The sequence below is a fragment of the Dryobates pubescens genome, chromosome 3 (genome assembly GCF_014839835.1).
Source record: "Dryobates pubescens isolate bDryPub1 chromosome 3, bDryPub1.pri, whole genome shotgun sequence".
NCBI classification, from domain to species: Eukaryota; Metazoa; Chordata; class Aves; order Piciformes; family Picidae; genus Dryobates; species Dryobates pubescens.
This window is the reverse complement of record NC_071614.1, coordinates 20,960,510-20,976,079: the sequence shown is the minus strand read 5'-3', so window position 1 is coordinate 20,976,079 and position 15,570 is coordinate 20,960,510. Positions and strand designations below refer to the sequence as shown.

The 15,570-nt window shown below is 41.5% G+C and overlaps 1 protein-coding gene across 1 annotated transcript in view; it reads left to right on the top strand.

Moving 5' to 3' along the window:
• The window catches only part of MSRA (methionine sulfoxide reductase A), a 318,403-nt gene that overhangs the window by 179,355 nt on the left and 123,478 nt on the right, over window positions 1-15,570 (top strand). The window lies entirely within an intron of this gene.

Here is a 15,570-nt window from a genome sequence, read left to right as displayed (position 1 = left end):
TCCTTTGTACCATTTCCCAGAAAAATTACACACAGTAACTCATTTCAGTGTTTTAACAGCCATCAGACTTAGGCTCCTTGTTACTGCATCTGGGAATGAAAAATGCAGGTGATACCGTCCTGGGAAATGGTAACTCTGAGAAGAATCCAGGGGATATTGAGGATGAGCCTCTTCCAGTGAGCTGAGAGCACAATGGGAAGAGAAAAGGAGCTCTTGCAGCTTGGGCTTATATGAAAATGGAACAAGTATGAAATCTGTTTTCTGTATGCAGAGTCAGTAAAATCTCAACATTTTGTGCAGTTTCTGTGTTGACCGACTAGGAATTATACAGAGAGATAGCTGGAGATATTAAAAGGGTACAGAGCCTAGAAAACTGGCCCGCTGCTGTGAATAAACATGTTTGACTAGTTGAAGAGATGTAACACTATGATTAGTGTTGGGTGATGGGTTGGACTGGATGATCTCGAAGGTCTTTTCCAACCTGGTCTGGTCTATTCTATTCTATTCTATTCTATTCTATTCTATTCTATTCTAGGCTCGAGGTGAGGAGAAAGTTCTTCACAGGGAGAGCTGTTAGCCATTGGAATGGGCTGCCCAGGGAGGTGGTAGAGTTGCTATCCCTGGAGGTGTTCAAGAGGGGATTGGACGTGGCACTAGGTGCCATGGTTTAGTAGTCATGAGGTGCTGGGTGACAGGTTGGACTTGATGATCTTTGAGGTCTTTTCCAGCCTTGTTGATTCTATGATATATATTCTACTCTACTCTACTCTACTCTACTCTATAATCTTTAGAGGTGCTTATGTGAGGAGCAGATACCTCATAGTGAGGCTGACAACCCAGCTACTGCAAAACCATGAGAAGTTACACTAGCTGGAATAAAATAGTTTCACAGCTCTCAGTGTAATTAAAGCATGGAGTCTCTTTCCATCAGCATTCTTTTAAATCTTTAAGATGAGGTGATTTATTATTTTCAAAGATACACCTGATTTGAGTCATGAGAAGAAATTATCTTTCTGTGTGTCAAGTGTGGTGGCCTATGCTGTTCAGTTATGAGCCTTCATTTTCAATGCCTTTCTTTGTAGTTGTGTTCAAAGTAATTTACACCATCCTTGAAACACTTTCCACTCTGCATTTAAACAATGACCATCTTCAAATCATGCTTTGGGGCCTTTGCTGTTTGCCTTTAGGGGTTAAGATGATTTTCTCCCTAACCTTCTAGTGGGTTGGTTTAGGTCTTTTGTCCTTTGTTCTTTGTATTGTTAGAGATTTTCCATCATCAGAGGCTGTCTTCTTTGTAACACGTTAGTTGGTCTGATATAGGAGAGAATCCTATTTAATCTGTGTAGATACCCAAGTCATTCACAGCTGTCTCAGTTGTCTATGTGGCAGTGGAATACTTGGTGTCAGTGTACCCAAGCCTTTATGGTAGCTTGGCTCAGTAGAATGTCTAGTGGTTAGTTTCTAATAAGTTGCCAAAAGTGAGACCATTATTTTACCCACAGAGAAGTCTTCTGTGAAGGCTTTACATATCCTAGACTTGGACTGGTTGTTTTAGCTCTCTATTTTTCTGGTTGCTTAATGCTTGTCGCTGTTCAAGACCTTTGCAAAGCTCATCACATCTCCATCACCTTTCTTGATTTGAGGAAAACCTAAACTACAAGGTCCCAATTTCAAGTTTCTTGGAAGATAGGGATGGAAAGCTTATATACCCTTTTAAAACTAAACATCTAGCAGTAGGAGATCTTAAGGTGGAATTGTTTCTTTGCCTTGATCCTTGATTTATATCTACTCCTGGCTTTTAGCTTGCTGTGAGAAAAGTGGGTTTATGTGCTGGTACTGAGAATTATGTAATCTCACTGAGACTACAGGTTGCCCAGAGCTGTGGTAGGTGCCACATCCCTGAAAACATTCCAGGTCAAGTTGGATGGGGCTCAGAGCCACCGGCTCTAGTTGGAGATATTGCTGCTCACTGTGAGGGGGGTTGGACTATTTGACCTTTAAAGGTCCCCTCCAACCCAAATAATTGTATGGTTATCTCTCTGACCTATGATATTTTTCTCCTTTGCCGAGGTTCAGCTGTTTGCACAGTCTTATTTAGCCAGCCTTATGGGAATGCAGGATTGTCAAAGAAATTTTTTTTCCTGAGCAGATAATAAGATTTCTTATTCATGAAATTCAGCACACTCTCTGGATGAATCCAGTGTCTCATATAGCCAATGAGTTGTGGACTTCTTGAGTGAAGCACTCACTTGAAAGTGTAAAAGCTTTGTCTGTGGCATTGTCCTATGTTTTCTTCAGAAGCTGGGTGAGCATTTGAGCCTTTCTACCCCAGCAGACAGAATGGACTTGTCTAGTTGTTCTACTGTCATTAAATATCGAATATGTCCATCCTGTTGCAGTTAAAGACCTTGCAGGTTTCAATCTAGATGGTACCAAGTTGTTAAAGAGTACAGACTGGCAGTCCTATCATTTGTTATTGTATGAGTGTATTAATATTCAGAAGTTCTAGTTTTCCCAAACAGGTGGACCTTCTGCCTTCAAGATGAGCCTGACATCTCACTGGGATTCAAATATCCTCTGAGGCAGCCTGGCTCTTGTTTCATGGTGCTCTTGAGTCTAAGTATTATACAGAAGTCTACCAAAAAGCAAGAACCTTTGATCAAGTCGAACACTCTATGAGTTGAAAGGAGTCTCCCAGATGGATACCTCCTAAGTGTGGGGCCCTGAAAAAGTCCTCTTTGACTATTAATTTAGGCTCTATTTTATAATTCATTACATTTGGGATACTGAAAAAGCAACAAACAAACCCCTGACTTCTGCCAAGTGACATATGGTTGTCATCTCTGCTCAGCCTCTAATGCACAGATCAGCATTCGTTCCCTCCTAGGAATGATCTTATCTATAAGAGGATTGCTCTGTACAGCTCTATAAGTGCTTGAGGTGGTTGCTTCTTTGTCATTGATACAGAAAAAGAGAATGAATGTGAAATGCTACAAATTCAGCAAAAGAAAGTATGGCTACTCATTTTTGTACATAATCTTATTTTGCTGAAGTTTACAGAGGTATGGGGCAGATGCTGTGGTGCTTTGGGTTTGCACTAATGGGGCCTGGAAGCCTCAGAGCCTTCCAGGATTTTAAGATATAAGATTTAAGATAACTTATGATATAAGATATCATCATGTCACCATGCTGTCTGTCTAGATGGATGTGGACTTTCAGACCATAACTTTGTCTGTGTTGTGCCTCAGCCTGCAGGTGACTTAATTGTTAGGGAAAATGGCAATTTTCTTCTCTTGCTCCTCTTCTCTATTAGGAAAAGTAAATATTGAGTCCTCTACCTATAAGCTCTTTCTTTGTGCTGATACTGGCAGTCATGAAGTAGTTCTCCTATCAAGTTGAAAATTAACCTTGTGAGATGCAATTTTCAGCCAGGAGCATGGCTGTTACTGGGACCACACTTCTGGCATCAGCACTGTCCTATTGTATGTGAAACAGTTGCTCATATTCATGGAATCACTTTGAGTGGAAGAGGCCTTTTAAAATCATTGAGACCAACTGTTAACTTAGTGCTGCCAGGTCACCCCTAGCCCATGTCCCTTAGCTTGACAACACCTTAGTGGAAGAAATTGTTCCTCATGCCCAACTTAAACCTTCCCTGATGCAACTTGAGGCAGTTTCTTCCTCTTTTGCCATTTCCAATTCATTCAGGCAAGAAGATGTCATATATTATTTGGTCACAAAGTCTGGCCACTCTTTGTGGGGTGCAAGGAACTATTTCTTCAAACCTACTTAGGTCTGGAAAGGTTTTTCACTTAAGGAAAAATAATTTAGGTGCAACTACAGTTCATGAAAACACAGCCTGGCTTGAGTTGGAAGGAACCTTTAAAGGCCATCTAGTCCAACCTCTCTGAAGTGAACAGGGACATATTCAACTAGGTCAGGTTGCTCAGAGCCCAACCCAACTTGACCTTGGATTCACCAGGTCAGGTTCTCTGCATTGATCCCCTGTTGTGCACAAATTTTTTGCTGCTTCTGGCTTTTCATTTGGAGTTTTGAATCAGTGGAAGAAGCTGAGGAGAAGCCAGGAATGGGATGAAGGGCAAGGGCCCCTGTGGCCAATGCTGCCAATGAGCTTCTGGAAATTTTCTCCTGGTCATATTGAGTCTTTGAGTGTAACTATACAAAGTTATGGGGAGGTAATGTTAGTCCTTCCTTCTGTCATGAAGAAATCCTTATCTTGCCTGTGTTTGTACTGGAAATGTAAGCAGAACTGATATTTTTCCAGCAGTTGAGGACCATCTGTACCACAACAAACTCATCACCTGCCAGATTCACTCAGAGCATCTCTTAGTCCATATGTCTTGTGTATCTATGAGAAAGAAGAGAGATGTGTTTCTCTTCCCTGTGACCTTCCAAACAGTTTGGCATTTAGCCTTAGTGCTGATACATAAATTCTCCCAATTACTATCTCTTTTTCATTGTGCTGACCCATTTTGGTTGCAGAGGGTATATTTATTTCTCACCACTTTTGAAGGACTGTACTTTTTTTAGACATTGCATAAGGAATCTATCATCTGCAAATAATTAAAATTAGACACTAGAAATGACATTGTATTGCTAATGAGCAGATGTGTCTACTTATACCAGTGGAAGAACAGCTGTACACATAAAAAGTGCTACAGCAACCCTAACCCAGCATTATGTATTCTGCTACAGGCCTGTAACTTCATTTAGAGATTAAAGGGGGGGAAAAAAAATAATCTCTCCATGTAAAATATAACCATTTCTGGTGTTTCCCCCCTCCCCCCTTTACATTTCTGTAACACTCTTCCCTTTATAATTTGAATTAAATTTGCAAGTCTCAGATTAAAGCACAGAGCACCTTTGTCTTGTATTTCAAGTGTTATTAAGAGTCCTGATGGTTTCAGCATTATTACAAGATGTAACAAAACCCAGTAGAAACACAAAATCTCTTGCCACCAGACATATTAAATATATTCAAAATAGAATTACCAACCCCTTAGGGAGCCATTCTTGGTCCAATACTCTTCAATATTTTCATTAATGACTTGGAGGATATAGTGGTGAGGAAGCTAATTAAATCTATGGTGAAGACATTGCTAGGAGGCTCTTGGAAGAAGCGAATAAAACACAGCTCTGTGCTGATAAATTTCAAAAGCCATGGAAATCGATGTGCTGAGACACCACAAAGATAAATGTACATTGGCTCTTGCAGGACTGAATGCTCAACAACATAAATATGCACTGAGTTGCTTGATGGAAGACAGTGTCTTCTGTTGCCTTCAGGTTCTTCTAATTGCTGCTCCTTTCAGTCAAATATCAATGGTGCGCACAGCTGACTAATGTCTACTCATCCTGCCAAGAACCAATTTAGTCCCTTGCCCATAATCACTTCATGAATACCTGTGGCCTGTACTTTTTGCAAAGTACCAAAACATCTTTGCTACTGGTGCTGAACCAGTATTGTACTTTGAGAAGGCAACTTCATTTCTTTCAGGGACTGAAATGCCTAATGATATGTTGTTCCCATTCTTTGTCCTTTCCCTAGAACTAAATATGCATTAAAAATAAATACATATTATTAGACTGCTTTGTGTCCCTAGGAATTGTAGCTGTCATGACCTGATTTGCATATTAGAATCTTTTTATCCCTATAAATTAGAATAGACTTTTTCTGACCTATATTTCCAGTTTAGGAGCTGTTGTTTTTCCATATCACAGCAAGGAGCTGGGATTTGACTCTGCATCTTTTTAATGAAGGGGATTATTAGCCACTAGAGTGGTTGCTGAGATGGCTGAATAGTTATGAAGTTATGAAGTGAGGGGTGCTGAATCGATTCTGGCTCAAGGGCAAAAGTCCTTCTGGGCTCTGATTTCTTCTTACCTTGAAACTACACTTAGCCTATTTATTTTATATCTGTCAATGATGTGTTAGCCACTTCTGCAGAGCTACTAATAATTGACTTTCTCTTTTAGTATTGCTACAGTCAGTAATAAAATGGTTCCCTGAAGATGAGAGAAGCCGTGACATCAGTCTTTTGTGCCACTGAAGATAAAACTGTGACTTAGGCTGTGAGAAATGTGAGCCCCCCACTCACCTGAAAAAAGGCTAGATTTAGGCTAGATTTACACTGAGGGTGGTGAGACACTGGCACAAGTCACTGAGAGAGGTGGTAGATGCCCTATCCATGGAAATGTTCCAGGTCAGTTTGGATGGGGCTCTAAGCAACATCATCTAGTTGAAGATGCCCCTGATCAGTGCAGGAGGACTGGACTAGATTACCTTTAAATAGAATAGAATAGAATAGAATAGAATAGAATAGAATAGAATAGAATAGAATAGAATAGAATAGAATAAACCAGGTTGGAAAAGAGCTTTAAGAACACCAAGTCCAACCTATCACCCAATGCTATCTCATCAACTAAACCATGGCACCAAGCACCCCATCCAGTCTCTTCCTAAACACCACCACTCTTGAACATCTACAGGGATGGTGACTCCACCACCTCCCTGGGCAGCACATTCCAATGGCAAATCTCTCTTTCTGTCAAGAACGTCTTCCTAACATCCAGCCTAAACCTCCCATGGTGCAGCTTGAGGCTGTGTCCTCTTGTTCTGGTGCTGGTTGTCTGGGAGAAGAGATCAACCCCCACCTGGCTACAACCTCCCTTCAGGTCGTTAGAATAGAATAGAATAGAATAGAATAGAATAGAATAGACAAGTTGGAAGAGACCTTCAAGATCATCGTGTGCAACCTATCATCCAACACCACCCAATCAACTAAACCATGCAACCAAGCATCCTGTCAAGCCTCGCCCTGAACACCCGCAGCGACGGCGACCCCACCTCCTCCTCGGGCAGCCCATTCCAATGGGCAGTCTCTCTCTCTGTGTAAAACTTCCTCCTAACCTCCAGCCTAAACCTCCCCTGATGCAGCCTGAGACTGTGTCCTCTTGTTCTGGTACTGGTTGCCTGGGAGAAGAGACCAACCTCTGCCTCACTACAACCCCCCTTCAGGCAATAAGGTCCCCCTGAGCCTCCTCCTCTCCAGGCAATTACATCAGTGTCCTTTCCAACCCATTTCTGGGTTATTTTGTAATTGCAGCATAGCTGTGTTTGTGATTGAGGAGAGGAAGAGATGAGGGAAGAAGTCTTCATTTTAATTCAGGCTTGTTGATTTGTAACATCTGAAGAAAAGTCTGGACTTCTTAACACTTAGGACTTCGTCATGCTTAGGACTCTCTTCAGTAGCTTTCAAACATCCATGAAGTCAGTGGGTATGTGGTGTGAATAATAGCACCTAGATTTTCAGGTATGTTCCTGGAATTAGAAAAGAACAATCACAGAAGGCCTTTTTTCTGCAGAATTTTTGATGGACTACCCTAATCTTTATACAGGGAAAGCAATAGACAAGGTCAAAACAAAGTGATACCAAACATTCATTTGTTTTCTTCAGATAACCCACTAGTGAATTTACTGTACTTGGGTCTAGAAATCCGAGGCACCAAAGCATGGCATCATTAATCATAGTTTGTGGTGATTATTAGTAGGCTTTTAATCTTTGTTTTTGTGTATAATTAGGTACAAGAGGTCAAAGCTGACTCTCTTCTAAACAACAGTGTTTTCAGTGAATGACTGCTCTGCGCTGCCTGCAATTTTCTCTCGCATATTTATAAGAGCACACTCGTCTGTGTTTTGAGAGAGCAATGTCCCATGAGTTTATCTGCTGATAAAGTCAATGACAACACTGTTATTTTTATTAGCACTAATTATTTTTATTGCTATCACAATAACACCTGATGGATCGCAGTAAGCTTAGATTCATAGTGCTAACACATGCCTAAATTTAGGCAAGGCTCTAGTGAGCAACAGGCATATGAAGAGCAAGGAGAAGGCCCTTAAAGGGAAGAGGAGCAAATCTGTGTGATTCCATTGCCAGGCTCTGGGTAGCACCTGACCTGAACTGCTATATTTCTTAATTATATTTTCTTGTGTGAGCAGTAGTAGTCTAGATTTCTGTAAGCACCACAACACAGCTATACCATGAAGCGAAGATGTAATGAAGGCCCAATTTAGGTGCCCAAACAGAAACGTCTTCTGCGTGTCAGATGCTCTTACCCATTCTGCCTGGCTTACAGCTGTGCTTTGTGAGGCCCACGTTATGCCCATGTGTCATGTCTTCCAGACTTCCAGACACCACTGCTCTATGCATTTCATAGAATCATAGAATCAATAAGGTTGGAAAAGACCTCAAAGATCATCAAGTCCAACCTGTCACCCAAGACCTCATGTCTACTAAACCATGGCACCAAGTGCCACATAAATCCCTCTTGAACACCTGCAGGGACGGTTACTCCACCACCTCCCTGGGCAGCACATTCCAATGGCCAACAACTCTCTCTGTGAAGAACTTTCTCCTCTCCTCCAGCCTAAACTTTCCCTGGTGCACTTTGAGACTGTGACCTCTTGTTCTGGTGCTGGTTGCCTGGGAGAAGAGACCAACCCCCTCCTGGCTACAACCTCCCTTCAGGTAGTTGTAGAGAGCAATAAGGTCTCCCCTGAGCCTCCAGGCTAAACAATCCCAGCTCCCTTAGCCTCCCCTTGCAGGGCTTGTGCTCCAGACCTCTCACCAGCCTTGTTGCCCTTCTCTGGACATGTTCAAGAGTCTCAATTCTTTCATTTTGAAGACTATCAGGTTTGACCTTCAGTCAGATTGGTCTGGCTAGCATAGTCATGTTAGGTGGGATAATGACTGAGGTAAAGCTACCTACATTTAGATATTTCCATAGTCATGGAAGGTCTCAGCTCCCACCATTGTCCACAGAGATCTAGTCAACACAATAGCTGACTTGCCCCCTAGGCTGTATGATCTTAAAGCTTTTTTTTCCAACCCAAAAAATTCTATGGTTCTAATTTGGAGTTTGACTAGTTCAATCCCCAAGTAAGGCACCTGTGTTTGGTCAACTTTTGCTTGCCTAAACCCAGAAGCTTCAATCCAGCTGTACTGAAAATACTGTTAAAAGTTCTCACTCCCATCTCAAGTTCATCCAGCCCTGAGACAGATTTTTGAAGTAAAAGCACCTCTGGAAGGACCTAATGTCTTTTTATGACAGGAAAAGTCTAAAACTAATCATTTAGCTTTTGATTGAAGTTAAGTAAAAGTCTTGTGCAGTAGGTTTAATGCCATTAAGTGTATATTCACTGTTATCTTTGCTTGTTCTGTGCACTACTGCTGAAGATGAATTTCAATTAATAATTAGAAATGGATTAAAATTCCTGCCTACCAGTGACATTTCATACTTGTGCTTTGTGACACTCATTAAAAAGTCATCTGTGGGGTTCTGTGGGCTCAAGTAAATCATGCACTTCCATCAGAGTGTATTCAATAACAGTTTTAAGTGATGTTGTATGTGAATTAATAAGTAATGGAAAAATAGAGGGAACTCAGAGCAAGTCTTCATTCAGAATTTCTTGTTTTGTAAAATATCCAAACTATACTGAGAAACAATGTGCTACATTTTATAATTAGTGAATAAGAATCACAGGATCAAAGAATAGTAAGGGTTTAAAGGGACCTATGGAGATCAACCCCTCTGCTAAAGTAGATTCACCTAGAGCAGAACTGCCTTTCAGGTAGTTGTAGAGAGCAAGAAGGTCTTCTCTCAGACTGCTTTCCTCCAGGCTACATAACCCCAGTTCCCTCAGCTGCTCCTTAGAAGACTTCATTTCTAGACCCTTCACCACCTTTCTCTGGACATGCTCCAGCAGTTCAGTGTCATTCTTCTTGTGGGAGGCCCAATACTGAAGACAGTATTCAGTGCTGAGTACTGGGATACTTTTGCCAGATGTTTCTGCTGAAGTAAATTACTGAAAATACTTCCTGTAGCCATGATTTTCCATGTGTGTGTGGAAGTCAGAATGTATGGGGAAAGCTACAAAAATTTTATAGGGAAAGCTGCTGCCTTGATCCCAAACCACCTTCCCTCCTGACACTGAAACCCCATTTGTTTTGGAATCTTTGTAAATCTTCTGGTCTACTGACAATATGAAAGTTTTATTTAGTAAGTAAAAGCTCATGAATGTATTGTACCTTCTGAAGATGCTCTTCTCTATTTCACTTATCCTTCCTATACCCCAGCACCTTAAAAATAGAATAGAATAGAATTAACCAGGTTGGAAGAGACCTTTGAGATCATTGAGTCCAACCTATCACCCAACACCATCTCATCAACTAAACCATGGCACTAAGCACCCCATCTAGTCTCTTCCTAAACACTTCCACTGATGGTGAACCCACCATCTCCCTGGGCAGCACATTCCAATGGCCAGTCTCTCTTTCTATGAAGAGCTTCTTCCTAACATCCAGCCTAAACCTCCCCTGGTGCAGCTTGAGACTGTGTGCTCTTGTTCTGGTGTTGGGTGCCTGGGAGAAGAGACCAACCCCCACCTGGCTACAACCTCCCTTCAGGTAGTTGTAGACAGCAAAAATCAAGAACTCTCAATCCACAGCCCTGAAACTTAACTTCTCTGCTATTAACATTTTTCTCCTTTAATCACATGCTATAAAGAGTTTTACTTTCCCTTGGTAACTTTTAAGCTGCATAGATGTAATCATTACAGTGACTGATGACATCAAGCTAGGATGACATGGTGCAATTGATTTTTACTAAATAATTATATGATGAGCTAGAAGAGGGGAGTTTTATTAGTCTTAACTCAGCAAGGATTGATTGGGGGAAAGAAAATGACCAATCAGTGTATCAGATTTCTGCAGGTAAAAGAAAATAAGTGACAGCTGCAGAAAAGTAGATAAATCATAGGGGGGGGGGGAAATATGATAAAAATAAGAGCTATGAGCTGCCCTTTAAAATTTCACTGGGTGGCACTGAAGAGTCTAACAGACCTGAGTCATTTATCTTCATTATGCTTGAGATCCTCTGAGAGCAGCAAGGTTGACAAATGATGCCATTACATTTTTTTATTATTTTTAAATGGAGAGAAGCTGAGGCATGTTGTGTGAGTATTACTTTCAAGTCATCGGAGGGTTGAGTCCTCACAAGAAATCCCTGATTTGGCCAATAAAATAAATGCACTTACATTTGGCTTTAGCCTGCTATAGGTAATAAATTCAAAAATCACTGGGTTTGAAACAAATCTGCTTGTTTGCAATTCATTTGCCATTTATAAAGCAAGATAACAACAACAAAAGGCAAAAAAAAACCCAAACCAAAAAAACAACAAAGAAAGAAAGAGGTGCCCTATTAGGAAAGATGTGTTTTTATTAATGCCATGAATATTCCTGTTTCTTATTGACATCACAGGGAAAAAAAATGGGTAGATGGTGAGCTGAGTTAAATCCAGTTGGAGGCTGGTCATAAGTGGTGCTCCCCAGGGCTTAGTTTTAGGAACAGTTCTGTTTAATATCTTTGCCAGTGATCTGGATGAGGGGATTGAGTGCATCCTCAGTAAGTTTGTAGATGACAGCAGATTGGGTAGTCATGAGTGCTTGAAGGCAGGAAGGCTCCAAAGACGGATCTGGACAGGCTGAGGTTAGTTGTATGAGGTTTAACAAGGGTAAGTGCTGGGTCCTGCACTTGGATCACAACAACTCCTTGCAATGCTACAGGCTTGGGGGAGAGTGGCTAGAAAGATGCCCAAAAGAAAAGGGCCTGGGTATGCTGGTTGACATGAACCAGCAGTGTGCCCAGGTGGCCAAGAAGGCCAAGAGCATCCTGGCTTAGATCAGCAATAGTGTGACCAGCAGGACTAGGGCAGGGATTATCTCCCTGTACTCAGTTCTGGTGAGGCCACACTTTGAATACCCTCAAATACCTATGAAGCAACTTGGTTATGAAGAAATGGAGATTCACAACCTGATGACAGATTTTGTCAAATATTATATCATAGAATTGCAGGATCCTTTAGGCTGGAAAAGACCTTTAAGATCATCAAGTCTAATTGAAAACCAAGCACTTATACTTGGGGAGAAGTTATGTCCTGGATTTACCCTGAATTCTATCCCTAAGCTGCCAAGTTTTTCAACAGGGAGTGACTTTAGAATAGAATAGATGGAAGAAACCTTTCAGATCATCGAGTCCAACCTATCATCCAACACCATCTCATCAACTAAACCATGGCACCAAGCACCCCATCCAGTCTCTTCCTAAACACCTCCAGTGATGGGGACTCCACCACCTCCCCAGGCAGCACATTCCAAGGGCCAATCACCCTTCCTATGAAAAACTTCTTCCTAACATCCAGCCTAAACCTCAGCAGCTTGAGACTGTGTCCTCTTGTTCTTTAAGACATCTTGCAGAAGATCAGTTGTGGGCAATCAACATTTCCTCACCTAGAAGAACTGACTGCTTTGAGGATGTGCTGCTGATGTTCTGTAGGAATCACTCATTATGGTGGGGGTGGGGAGGGGGGAAAGTCTTATAATGATAAAATTCTAAGCAGAGATTTTTTTTTTGTTGGAATTGTGAACCTGGAATGCATCCATTAGTGATAATAAAATTACTTTAATACATGCAATTGAGAATGTCAAGAGTTGTATTCAATTTTCTATGAAAATGTAACAGAGTGGTCATTCAGAGGCTTTCTAAAGCTCAGTGTTTTTGTCATGTCTGATTGCAGCTTACAATAGATACTGGTTTTAAAGGGTATTTAACCAATGTGTTAAGTCCTGTTTAATTATATGGGAACTTCTAGGCAGGGTGAATGATTTCAACCTCTGAGACTATTTGTGGGTTTAGTTGTGTTATTATAAACTTAGAAGTAATTTCTTGACTTTAGTGGAATTCTTTTGGTGCACAGAAGATCAGAAGTAGGCTTGTTGTCTCAGCAGAATCCTCTTTTGAAGAGTCTAATGTATACCTAGTACAGCTAGAGTCAATGGAATGTGGACAACCCTTGCCAGAACGGCTTTTTATTTAGCAATACACCTCTTGCAATATTTTTACCAGCTTTATTTAATTGATTCTTCTAATTTTCAAAGATTGCATTGGGCTGGCAGGGACCCTCAAAGGTCATCTTATCCAGCCCTCCTGCAGTAACCAGCGACACCTTCAACTAGATCAGGCTGCCCAGGGCCACACTGAAGCTGATCTTGAACATCTCCAGGGACGGGGCCTCAACCACATCCCTGGGCAACCTATTCCAGTATTTTACCACTCTCATTATAAAGAACATCCTCCTGATGCCCAACCTAACTCCACCCTGCTCCAATTTCAAACCATTGCCCTGTGTCCTGTTATGGCCAGCAGGAGCAGGGAGGTCATTCTGCCCCTATACTCAGCACTGGTTCAGCCACACCTTGAGTCCTGTGTCCAGTTCTGGGCCCCTCAGTTTAGGAAAGATTTTGACTTGCTGGAATATGTCCAGAGAAGGGCAACAAAGCTGGGGAGGGGTTTGGAGCACAAGCCCTAGGAGGAGAAGCTGAGGGAGCTGTGGTTGCTTAGCCTGGAGAAGAGACGGCTCAGAGGAGACCTTACTGCTCTTTACAACTCCCTGAAGGGAGGTTGTAGCCAGGTGGGGGTTGGTCTCTTCTCCCAGGCAATCAGCACCAGAACAAGAGGACACAGTCTCAGGCTGCACCAGGGGAGGTTTAGGCTGGATGTTAGGAAGAAGTTCTTCATAGAAAGAGAGATTTGCCATTGGAATGGGCTGCCCAAGGAGGTGGTGGAGTCACCATCACTGGAGGAGTTTAGGAAGAGACTGGGTGGGGTGCTTGGTGCCATGGTTTAGTTGATTAGATGGTGTTGGGTGATAGGTTGGACTTGATGATCTTGAAGGTCTTTTCCAACCTGGTTAATTCAATTCAATTCAATTCAATTCAATTCAATTCAATTCAATTCAATTCAATTCAATTCAATTCAATTCAATTCTATTCTATTCTATTCTATTCTATTCTATTCTATTCTATTCTATTCTATTCTATTCTATTCTATTCACCCTTCTAAACAGTCCTTCCTTCCCCAGCCTTTCTGTAGGTCCCATTCTTCACATTCTTATCAGAAGACAAATGTGTGTAACTGTGGTGTTACGTTAGAGACAGAATGTCATGATAAACCAAGTAACAAACATTTTAGGAATGGAAGGAAAGTTCTACAGATGAAAGTTAACTACAGATGATATTGTGGAATCTTTAGATAGCCAAGCATAGATAGTTTTTTATTTAGTGGACTTTCTGTCGGACAAAGACAAGGTCATTAAGCTCAATCATCCTACCACAGTTGTTTAGTAAATTGGATTTCTTGCCTTGTCTGCTACTCATTGAGTAAAACTTGCCAGGGGGTTTGTATCAGTGATGGACCTTGGAGAAGTAAGTTTCTGTATGTGAAGTGCATTAGAAATAACAACAGCAACAGGATCATGTCTGGAGATCTGCAGTTTGTTTTGGTTTATTGACTCATGGTCTTTGTGGCTTATGCAATATATTAGCTACTTATTGCAGGAGATTTAGGAACAAATTAAGTAAGAAGTGAAAATATGTGACACTTTAGCTTAGATGACTGATGACATTAAAGCTACACTTTGGGGTAATACATACAACAGCTGTTTGGTCTTCTTCATAGCTAGTGAATGGCTTAACAGTGCAGGCCAATATTTCACAGTCTGACCTCCTCAACTTTATAATGCCATTGCTGACCTCGTACAGCTCTTTCAGCTCTGGTGCATTGTTGGGTATAACACATATCCTTGATGTAAAGCCCTCAGGAAGGCATGTGGCTTTAGGTGTGTTGTTGCAGTGAGAAATAGTCTACACTATTTGAATGTTGCCTTGTTTCCCATCTAGATTTTGTGTACTACGGCTTTCAATCACTCTATTTAGTTAAGCAACTTTGGCAGGACCAAAGAGCCTTATTTCATAGATTCATAGGATGGTTTAGGTTGGAAGGGACCTTAAAGATCATTTGGTTCCAGCTCCCCTGACAAGGCAGGAACACCTTCTACTAGTCCAGGCTGCTCAAGGCCTCATTCAGCCTTTAACACCTCCAGGGAGGGGGCATTCACAACCTCCCTGGGCAATTTGTTCTAGTGTCTCACTGTAAAGAATTTCTTTCTAATATCCACTCTAAATCTCGAGCTTCAATCCATTCCCTCTCGTCCTATCACCACAAGCCCTTGTAAAAAGTCTCCAGGCTGAACAGCCCCAACTCTCATAGCCTGTCCCCATAGGAGAGATGCTGATCATCTTCATGGCCCCCCTCTGGACCCTCTCCAGTAGTTCCATGTCCCTCTTATGCTCAGGTTATTTCTCTGTATAGGTGTATGTAAGTCAGAATCAGTTCTCCTCTTACCCTTCTCTTCATTAAATGAATTAAGCTGGCCGCTCCCCTATCCCTACGTGATGGTGATGTGCACATATTAAATAATCTTGTGTATCTTCTCAGGGCACCAAGCACATGAGATCATGCTGAACTCAAACTGTTGAAATGCACAGCAGAAATTGGCATATTATATAGATTTTGTATCTCCATTTATAGAGATTTCTGTAATCTACTCCCTAGTCGGTTGTTAAGTAGTTTGTTAAGCAATAAATAGAT